Source organism: Nycticebus coucang, chromosome 1 (assembly GCF_027406575.1).
Source record: "Nycticebus coucang isolate mNycCou1 chromosome 1, mNycCou1.pri, whole genome shotgun sequence".
NCBI lineage: Eukaryota > Metazoa > Chordata > Mammalia > Primates > Lorisidae > Nycticebus > Nycticebus coucang.
In genome coordinates this window covers 131888169-131896085 of record NC_069780.1, presented here as the reverse complement: position 1 = coordinate 131896085, position 7917 = coordinate 131888169, and the positions used below count along the sequence as shown (strand labels likewise).

Here is a 7917-nt window from a genome sequence, read left to right as displayed (position 1 = left end):
TGAATGGCTTCTGTCAAGATGGGTTTTAGGAAGAAAGATGGGCCATTGGTATTAAGATGTCTTGCTTCTCCTAGTTTATGATCAGGAGTGTTTTGTGTTCATTGAGCTCAAAATTCATTCAAATAGACTTTCAGAGTTTTCAGTTGGTCAAAGTGGCTCAGAAAAACAATTCCTGAGGTTGTGTCTTTCTGCTGTGATACTCTAAAAGCACTTGAAAAACTTCTTTTAAAACTAGCATAAATACTGTATGTTGACTATAGATAGATGTATTAGTCATGGTTGTCCAGAAAAACCAAACTAATAGTGTGTAGGAGATATATGAGGTCTGACAATTAAGTTTGCAAGCTCATCTTAGAAAAAGTGCTACATACCTTGTTGCTGAAAATCACTACAGCCACTTTTGCAGTACTCCCCTCAGCCATCTGATGGCCAGATATTATAGTGATACTCAACAATGAAGTATGTTGCATTTTTTTCTAGAATGAATTAGTGAACTTAATTGTCAGACCTCATATGACAATAGCTCTGATGGCTGTTCCAGAAAAAGTTTTTATTTTTATTTATTTATTTTTTTTACAGATAAATAGTTTTTTATTCATCCTCCCTCCTCCTCCTATTCTTCTTCCTCGTCTTCTTCATCTTCCTCTTCCACCTTTTTCCTGGCAACTTTAGGGGGACCCTTTGTGCCATCAAACTTTCCTTTAGACTTATAGTCAGCGACATCCTTCTCATCCTTCTCCTTCAGCTTGGCTGCCTTAGTGATGTAAGTCTGCTTTTCGCTGTCACTTAAGTTATTCCACATCTCACCCAGCTTTTTTGCCACATCTCGAATAGAGATGCCAGGATTTGTAGACTTGATCTTGGGGCGGAATTCTGAACAGAAGAGGAAAAATCCAGACGGTGGCCTCCGGGGGCATTAGGGTCCTTCTCCTTAGGGTCTTCCTCCTTTAGCTGGTCATAATCCTGATCACAGCGGACTTTATCAGCCTTTGCCATTTCATCCAATTTATACTTCTCTTTCCCAGGCATTGACTTCCACCTTTCAGAGCACTTCCTAGAAAACTCTGCAAAATTGATAGGGACCTCTGGGTTTTTCTTCTTATCTTCTTCTCTGCATGTCTGCACAAAGAAGGCATAGGCAGACTTCTTGCCCTTTGGTTTCTTGGGGTCACCTTTAGCCATCTTGACTGTATTGTTCGCTCAAAAAAGAGTTTTTAAATTGCTCTGAAGTGTGGTCTAAGCATAGCATCCGTGCATAGCTTCCCAAGGGGAGGACTTCAAAGGGCACCACAGTGATATTCAGTGATGAGGCATGTAGCATGTTTTATAGGATGAGTTTGTGAACTGAATTGACCTCGTATGTATATATACAGACAGATAGAAATACAATAAAGATAGATACAGATATAGATATGGAAAGATACAGACATCTCAGGAGAAGATAAGATGTTCTACCTCAAGCAATGAAGCAGGAAAAAAGGGTGAATTCCTCCTTCCTCCGTCTTTCTTTCTATTCAGGCCCTCATGCCCTGACATTGGGGGAGGTAGTAATCTACTTACTGAGTCCACTGATTTGAATGCTAATCTCATTTGGAAACACTCTCCTAGACACACTCAGAAATAATGCTTAATCTGGGTACGCCGTGGCCCAATAAAGTTAACATATAAAATTAATTTTCACAATAGAGAAGAAAAACAGGTAACCAAAATAAGAAAATAAAGGTTTATAGCAGCATCAATAAAAAATAACTACTAATATTCTTTCAAGAGTTTTCTTTCTCTCTTTTTTTTTTTTTCAGACAGTCTCACTATGTCACCCTTGGTAGAGTGCTGTGGTGTCACAGCTCACAGCAACCTCAAACTCTTGGGCTTAAGTGATTCTCTTGCCTCAGCCTCCCAAGTAGCTGGGACTACAGGCGCCCACCAAATGCCTGGCTATTTTTGGGTTGCAGTTGTCATTGTTGTTTGGCAGGCCCAGGCTGGGTTTGAACTCACCAGCCCCGGTGTATGGGGCCAGCGCCATAATCGCTGAGCTACAGGTACCAAGCCACTTCCCATATTTTTCTATACTTATAAATATTATTAACATGTTTTTGAAAATTAGATATACTATATTTTTTGTTATATAATCTGCTTTTCTCCCTAAACTGTATTTTGTGACTATCTTTCCCTTGTCAATACAGATGCTTTCATATTTATTTAGGCAATCCTGTCTTTGATGCATTAGTACCTGCGGAACTATATCTCCAAGAATTCCCATCCTTGTGTGGTTCTTGGGTAGAGTTGGCCGCAGGAGAAACTTATGTGAGGGGAAATTTATGGGCGGTAGAAAAGAATCTGCAGCCTTTTTGTTAGACCGTGAAGCGTGATGTAGGGCTAGGTGCTGTGGCAGCTGGTGCCTGCTGTCACTCACCCGTCAGCTAGTTCACCTTGTTGACACGCAGCTCTGCAGCAAATGGCACAAGCTTATCCTGCAGTTTATCTGTGTCATTGAAGTGGGAGGTTTTATTCTAGAAAATGTAGAACTAGTTGCATCCCAAGTTCCAGGTTACCCTCACAGGTTTCAGTCTTTGTTTTCATCACATCCATCCTTCTTTCCCAAGTGCTGGGTCTGCTTGTTTCAGGCCCAACACCAAAAGCAGAAGCTGTAGCTTCCTTAGTCTGCTTAACTACCTACCTCTCACCACTCATGGCAATTCTGCTCCCATTGGACAGCGCCCATCTAGAACTCAGTGCCACAGGCGAGGTGTTCCAGCTAGTTACCTACTGCTCTGTAACTAAACACCCCAATATTTCCTGACATCTTTTAAAGGTATTATCTAATAGTTTTATATGTTATTAATTTTAGTTTTGAGTAACTAGTGAATGCTTACAATGAAACCTCCAAATAATGGATATTAGCAATATGGATGTATAAAGAGTTTTTAAAATCAAATTTAAAATATCCATAAAATCTTATTGGGTGTTCATCAGAGAACTAACATGAAATTGCTCTTCCTTTTAGAGCTTTATATGCTTGTGAACTGGGGAAGAAAACACATTCTGTTTTATGGAACTGTCCCTTTATTTTTTGCATCAGAAAATAAACCTTCATTTCTATTTGATGACACCCAGAATAATCTCTGATCATGTAATTTACTTCTCGGTTCGCCAGAGGATATTTGTAGCAGAGTGAACCTCAGAGATGGATGTTTGGGGTAATGTTATGACGTTAGAAGCCAAGCAGATAAGAGAAGCGTGGAAGGAATTTACGACAATGTGATAATCTTTTATGGGTGATTCTTTCCTCACCTATTTTTATATAGGAATGTCATCAGATGTATTCAGCTACCTGTTCAATAGATTTTATGTTTAGATCCAACAGTGAATGAGTGAGTTTCTTTGTCACCCTCACAGCCCTCTGAACTTTGTGGGGACACTGCCTTGCATTCACATGGGTTCACCTGTTTGGTTAATTGAATCACTTGTGAGATCCCGTGTTTACATTCTTTAGATAAAGACCCACCCCCAACCCTAAAGTAATAATAGTAAACACTAAACTGAATCCAGATTCTTAAAAATCCTCTTATAGTAGATAAAAAGGGGCATTATAAAAATGCAAATTTAACTTCTACAAAGTCTGCCCTTAGACTAAACACCACACATGGCATCCCAGGGCCTTTTCTCCTGGGAGCCTTCCCTACCCCTCTACTCTTAGTCAAAGTAGGACGACAAAACTCAGTAATGTTAGTGGGTCATGCACCAAAGTTCTGGACATGTTTTATTCTAGAAGTGAATGACAAATGTAAGCAAAGATTTATCTGAAGGGATCTGGAGAGAAAACAAACAATAGCTTCCATATATTAAGACCTTGTTAGGAACCAGATGCTGTACAGAGTTTTTTGTAAATACGAACCCCACTATTACTGCTTCCCATTTACAGGTGAGGACAGAGGGGGCCACTGTGACATAGAACTGCTGAGCAACTCTCTCACAGTCACACAGCTAGTGAGTGGCAGAGCTGGGATTCCAACTCGGGCTGTCTGGCTCCATTGCGTTCTACACTATGCTGGAAAAAAGCAAGGAAGCAAAGATTTTATGGGATTCCAGTGCCAATTAGCTTTTCCCCAAATAATGCATTTTGTTTAACTGAACTTCTGGAAAGCCAGAGGAGTGATGCTAATATCACTATGATATGAGTGGACCCACAATGTCCTTGCTGGGGTGTCCAGGCAGATGGTTTCCCCTGACTTGGCCTCAGTGTGCTTGTCTTTATAAAGGGCCTTCTGAACTAATGGTGGCTAAGGTTTTATCTACGCCCATACCACCAGTCTCAGCTTATCACTATTTCCCAGGGATGAGATGGGGCACCTGACTCCCCAAGGCTCCGTGATATTCATCTGCAATTCTGGGAGGCTCTCAAAGCAAGCATGAAGGATAAAAATGCCAAAAAGCAGAACAAATACAAACTCAAATGATTAAAAATAATGTAAAGGAATTTCACGAAAGCCAAACAAACGGATGAATGGCAGGTTGGTTCTCCGGAGTATAACAAATGAAATGAGTGTGAAAGTGGAGGGCAAGGCCCATTGCAGGCCTTTGTCGAAGCCGTGGAGGAGTGCTGACTTGTGCTTTTGACCAGGGTGTCACCATTTTTATTTATTTTATTTTTTTTATTTTCCTTTCCCTCACACTCACCCTCCTTCTCTGTCTGGTCTCCCCTTCCCCCATGCCCCACCATGTCATTAATTGTCATTAATTGTCCTCATATCAAGATTGAGTACATAGGATTCATACTTCTCCATTCCTGAGATGCTTCACTAAGAATAATGTGTTCCACCTCCATTCAGGGTAGTACAAATGCTGCAACATCTCCATTTTTTTATGGCTGAGTAATATTCCATGGTATACATATACCACAGCTTACCAATCCATTCCTGAGTTGAAGGACATTTAGGCTGTTTCCACACTTTAGCCATTGTAAATTGCGCTGTGATAAACAGCCTAGTACAAGCATCTTTATAGTAAAAGGTTTTTTTTTTTCCTTCTGGGTAGATGCCCAGTAATGGCATTGCAGGATCAAACAGGAGGTCTAGGTTGAGTTCTTTGAGGGTTCTCCATACTTCCTTCCAAAAAGGTTGTATTAGTTTGCAGTCCCACCAGCAGTGTAAAAGTGTTCCTTTCTCTCCACATCCGCACCAGCATCCACAGTTTTGAGATTTTGTGATATAGGCCATTCTCGCTGGGGTTAGGTGATATCTCAGGGTGGTTTTAATTTGCATTTCTCTAAAAATTAGGGATGATGAACATTTTTTCATATGTTTGCTGGCCATTCGTCTGTCATCTTCAGAGATGATTCTATTCATCTCTCTTCCCCATTGATGTATGGGATTGTTGTTTTTTTTCTTGTAGATTAATTGAAGTTCTGTATAGATTCTGGTTATTTTATTTATTTATTTATTTATTTATTTATTTATTTTGGTTCTTGGCCGGGGCTGGGTTTGAACCCGCCACCTCTGCCATATGGGACCGGCGCCCTACTCCTTGAGCCACAGGCACCACCTAGATCCTGGTTATTAAGCTTCTGTTTGATTCAAAATATGCAAATATCCTTTCCCATTGGGTAGGTTGTCTATTTGCTTTGATTGTTGTCTCCTTGGCTGTGCAGAAGCTTTTCAGTCTAATTAAATCCAATTTGTTTATTATTGCTATTGTTTCTGTTGCCAAGGCAGTCTCCCTCATAAAGTCTTTACACAGGCCAATATCTTCCAGTGTTTTTCCTATTCTTTCTTTAAGGACTTTTATCGTTTCATGCCTTAAATTTAAGTCCTTTATCCATCTTGAATCAATTTTCGTGAGTGGAGAAAGGTACGGGTCCAGTTTCAGTCTTTTACATGTGGATATCCAGTTCTCCCAGCACCATTTATTGAATAGGGAGTCTTTCCCCCAGTGGACGCTCTTGTTTGGTTTATTGAAGATTAGGTGGCTGTAAGATGTTGGTTTCATTTTCTGGTTTTGTATTTGATTCCAAATGTCTATGTCTCTATTTTTTTTTTTTATTAAATCATAACTGTATACATTGATATGATCATGGGGTATCATACACTCGCTTCATAAACCATTTGACACATTTTTATCACAGTGGTTAACATAGCCTTTCCGGCGTTATCTCAGTTACTGTGCCAAAACATTTACATTCTACATTTACCAAGTTTCGCAAATACCCCTGTAGTATGCACCACAGGTGTGATCCCACCGATCCCCCTCCCTCTACCCACCCCCCTCTTTCCCAGTTCCCCCTATTGTTAAGTTGTAGCTGGGTTATAGCTTTCATGTGAGAGTCCCAAATTAGTTTCATAGTAGGGCTGTGTACATTGGGTACTTTTTCTTCCATTCTTGAGATACTTTACTAAGAAGAATATGTCTCTATTTTTGTGCCAGTACTATGCTATCTTGACCACTATGGACTTGTAATACAGCCTAAAATCTGGTATGGTGATACCCCCGGCTTTGTTTTTATTACTAAGAACTGCCTTAGCTATATGAGTTTTTTTCTGGTTCCATACAAAATGCAGAATCATTTTTTCCAAGTCTTGAAAGTAGAATGTTGGTATTTTAATAGGGATGGCATTAAATCAGTAAATTGCTCTGGGAAGTATGGACATTTTAACAATGTTGATTCTTCCCAGCCATGAGCATGGTATGTTCTTTCATTTGTTAATAGCCTCTGCTATTTCCTTTCTTAGGGTTTCATAATTTTCTTTATAGAGGTCCTTCACCTCTTTTGTTAGGTATATTCCTAAGTATTTCATTTTCTTTGGGACTATGGTGAAGGGAGTTGAGTCCTTAATAAACCTCTCATCTTGGCTGTTGTTGGCGTATACAAAGGCTACTGACTTATGGACATTGATTTTATATCCTGAGACATTACTGTATTTTTTTTTATGCGAAGTAGTTTTTTTTTGAAAATCAGTTTTAAAGCACTTTTCATGCTCTAAAGAAAAATTCAATGCTGCATCATGTCCCATATCTTGTATTTTATAATCTCTTAATTCAGTGTCAGCTATAATTCTTAAAATAATGAAATATTTTTCCTCATTCCTCTGACATTCCAGGTCCTTTAAAATACTTCTTTTGGCTGGGCAAGGTGGCTCATGCCTGTAATCCTAGCACTCTGGGATCCCCCTCAGTTTGGCCGGGACATTACTGTATTTTTTTTTTTATGACTTCCAGGAGTCTTGTGGTTGAGTCTATGGGATTCTCTAAGTATAAGATCATGTCACCAGCAAAAAGGGAGAGTTTGACCTCCTCTGCTCCCATTCGGATGCCCTTTATTTTCTTGTGTTGTCTAATTGTACTGGCTAGAACTTCCAGCACTATGTTGAATAGTAATGGTGACAGAGGACAACCTTGTCTGGTTCCAGTTTTAAGAGGAAAAGCTTTCAGTTTTACTCCATTCAGTAAAATATTAGCTGTGGGTTTGTCATAGATAGCTTCAATCAGTTTTAGAAATGTGCCACCTATGCCTATACTCTTCAGTGTTCTAATTAAGGTGTCATCCAAGTGGTGCCACCCTTTATCCTTTTTTCTTTTATATTTTTATTCCTCTTGGTGGGTAAAATGTAGCAAGTTTTATGGAATTAGACAGCAATAAAGTTATTACACAGAAACAGCCCCAATTTCCCCATCAAAGAACAGCACCTGGGAAACCCACGATGGGATGAGAGTTTGAGGTGAGACTCTGAGGCATCTCACGCATGAACATTTGCAATGGCTCAGCTCCAGGTTTAACTTGAGAGTGTTTCTCCTGCCAGGACAAAGTGGCCTAGAAATGTGGCTTTTAAAAATGGTCTAAGAGGGCAGCGCCTCTGGCTCTAAGGAGTAGGGCACTGGCCCCATATGTGGGAGGTGGCAGCTTCAAACCTAGCCCCGGCCAAA

The 7917-nt window shown here is 39.9% G+C and overlaps 1 pseudogene; it reads right to left on the bottom strand.

The window, feature by feature from the left end:
• Positions 1–595: 595 nt before the first annotated feature.
• On the bottom strand, positions 596–4786 carry LOC128591158 (high mobility group protein B3-like; annotated as a pseudogene).
• Positions 4787–7917: the final 3131 nt, after the last annotated feature.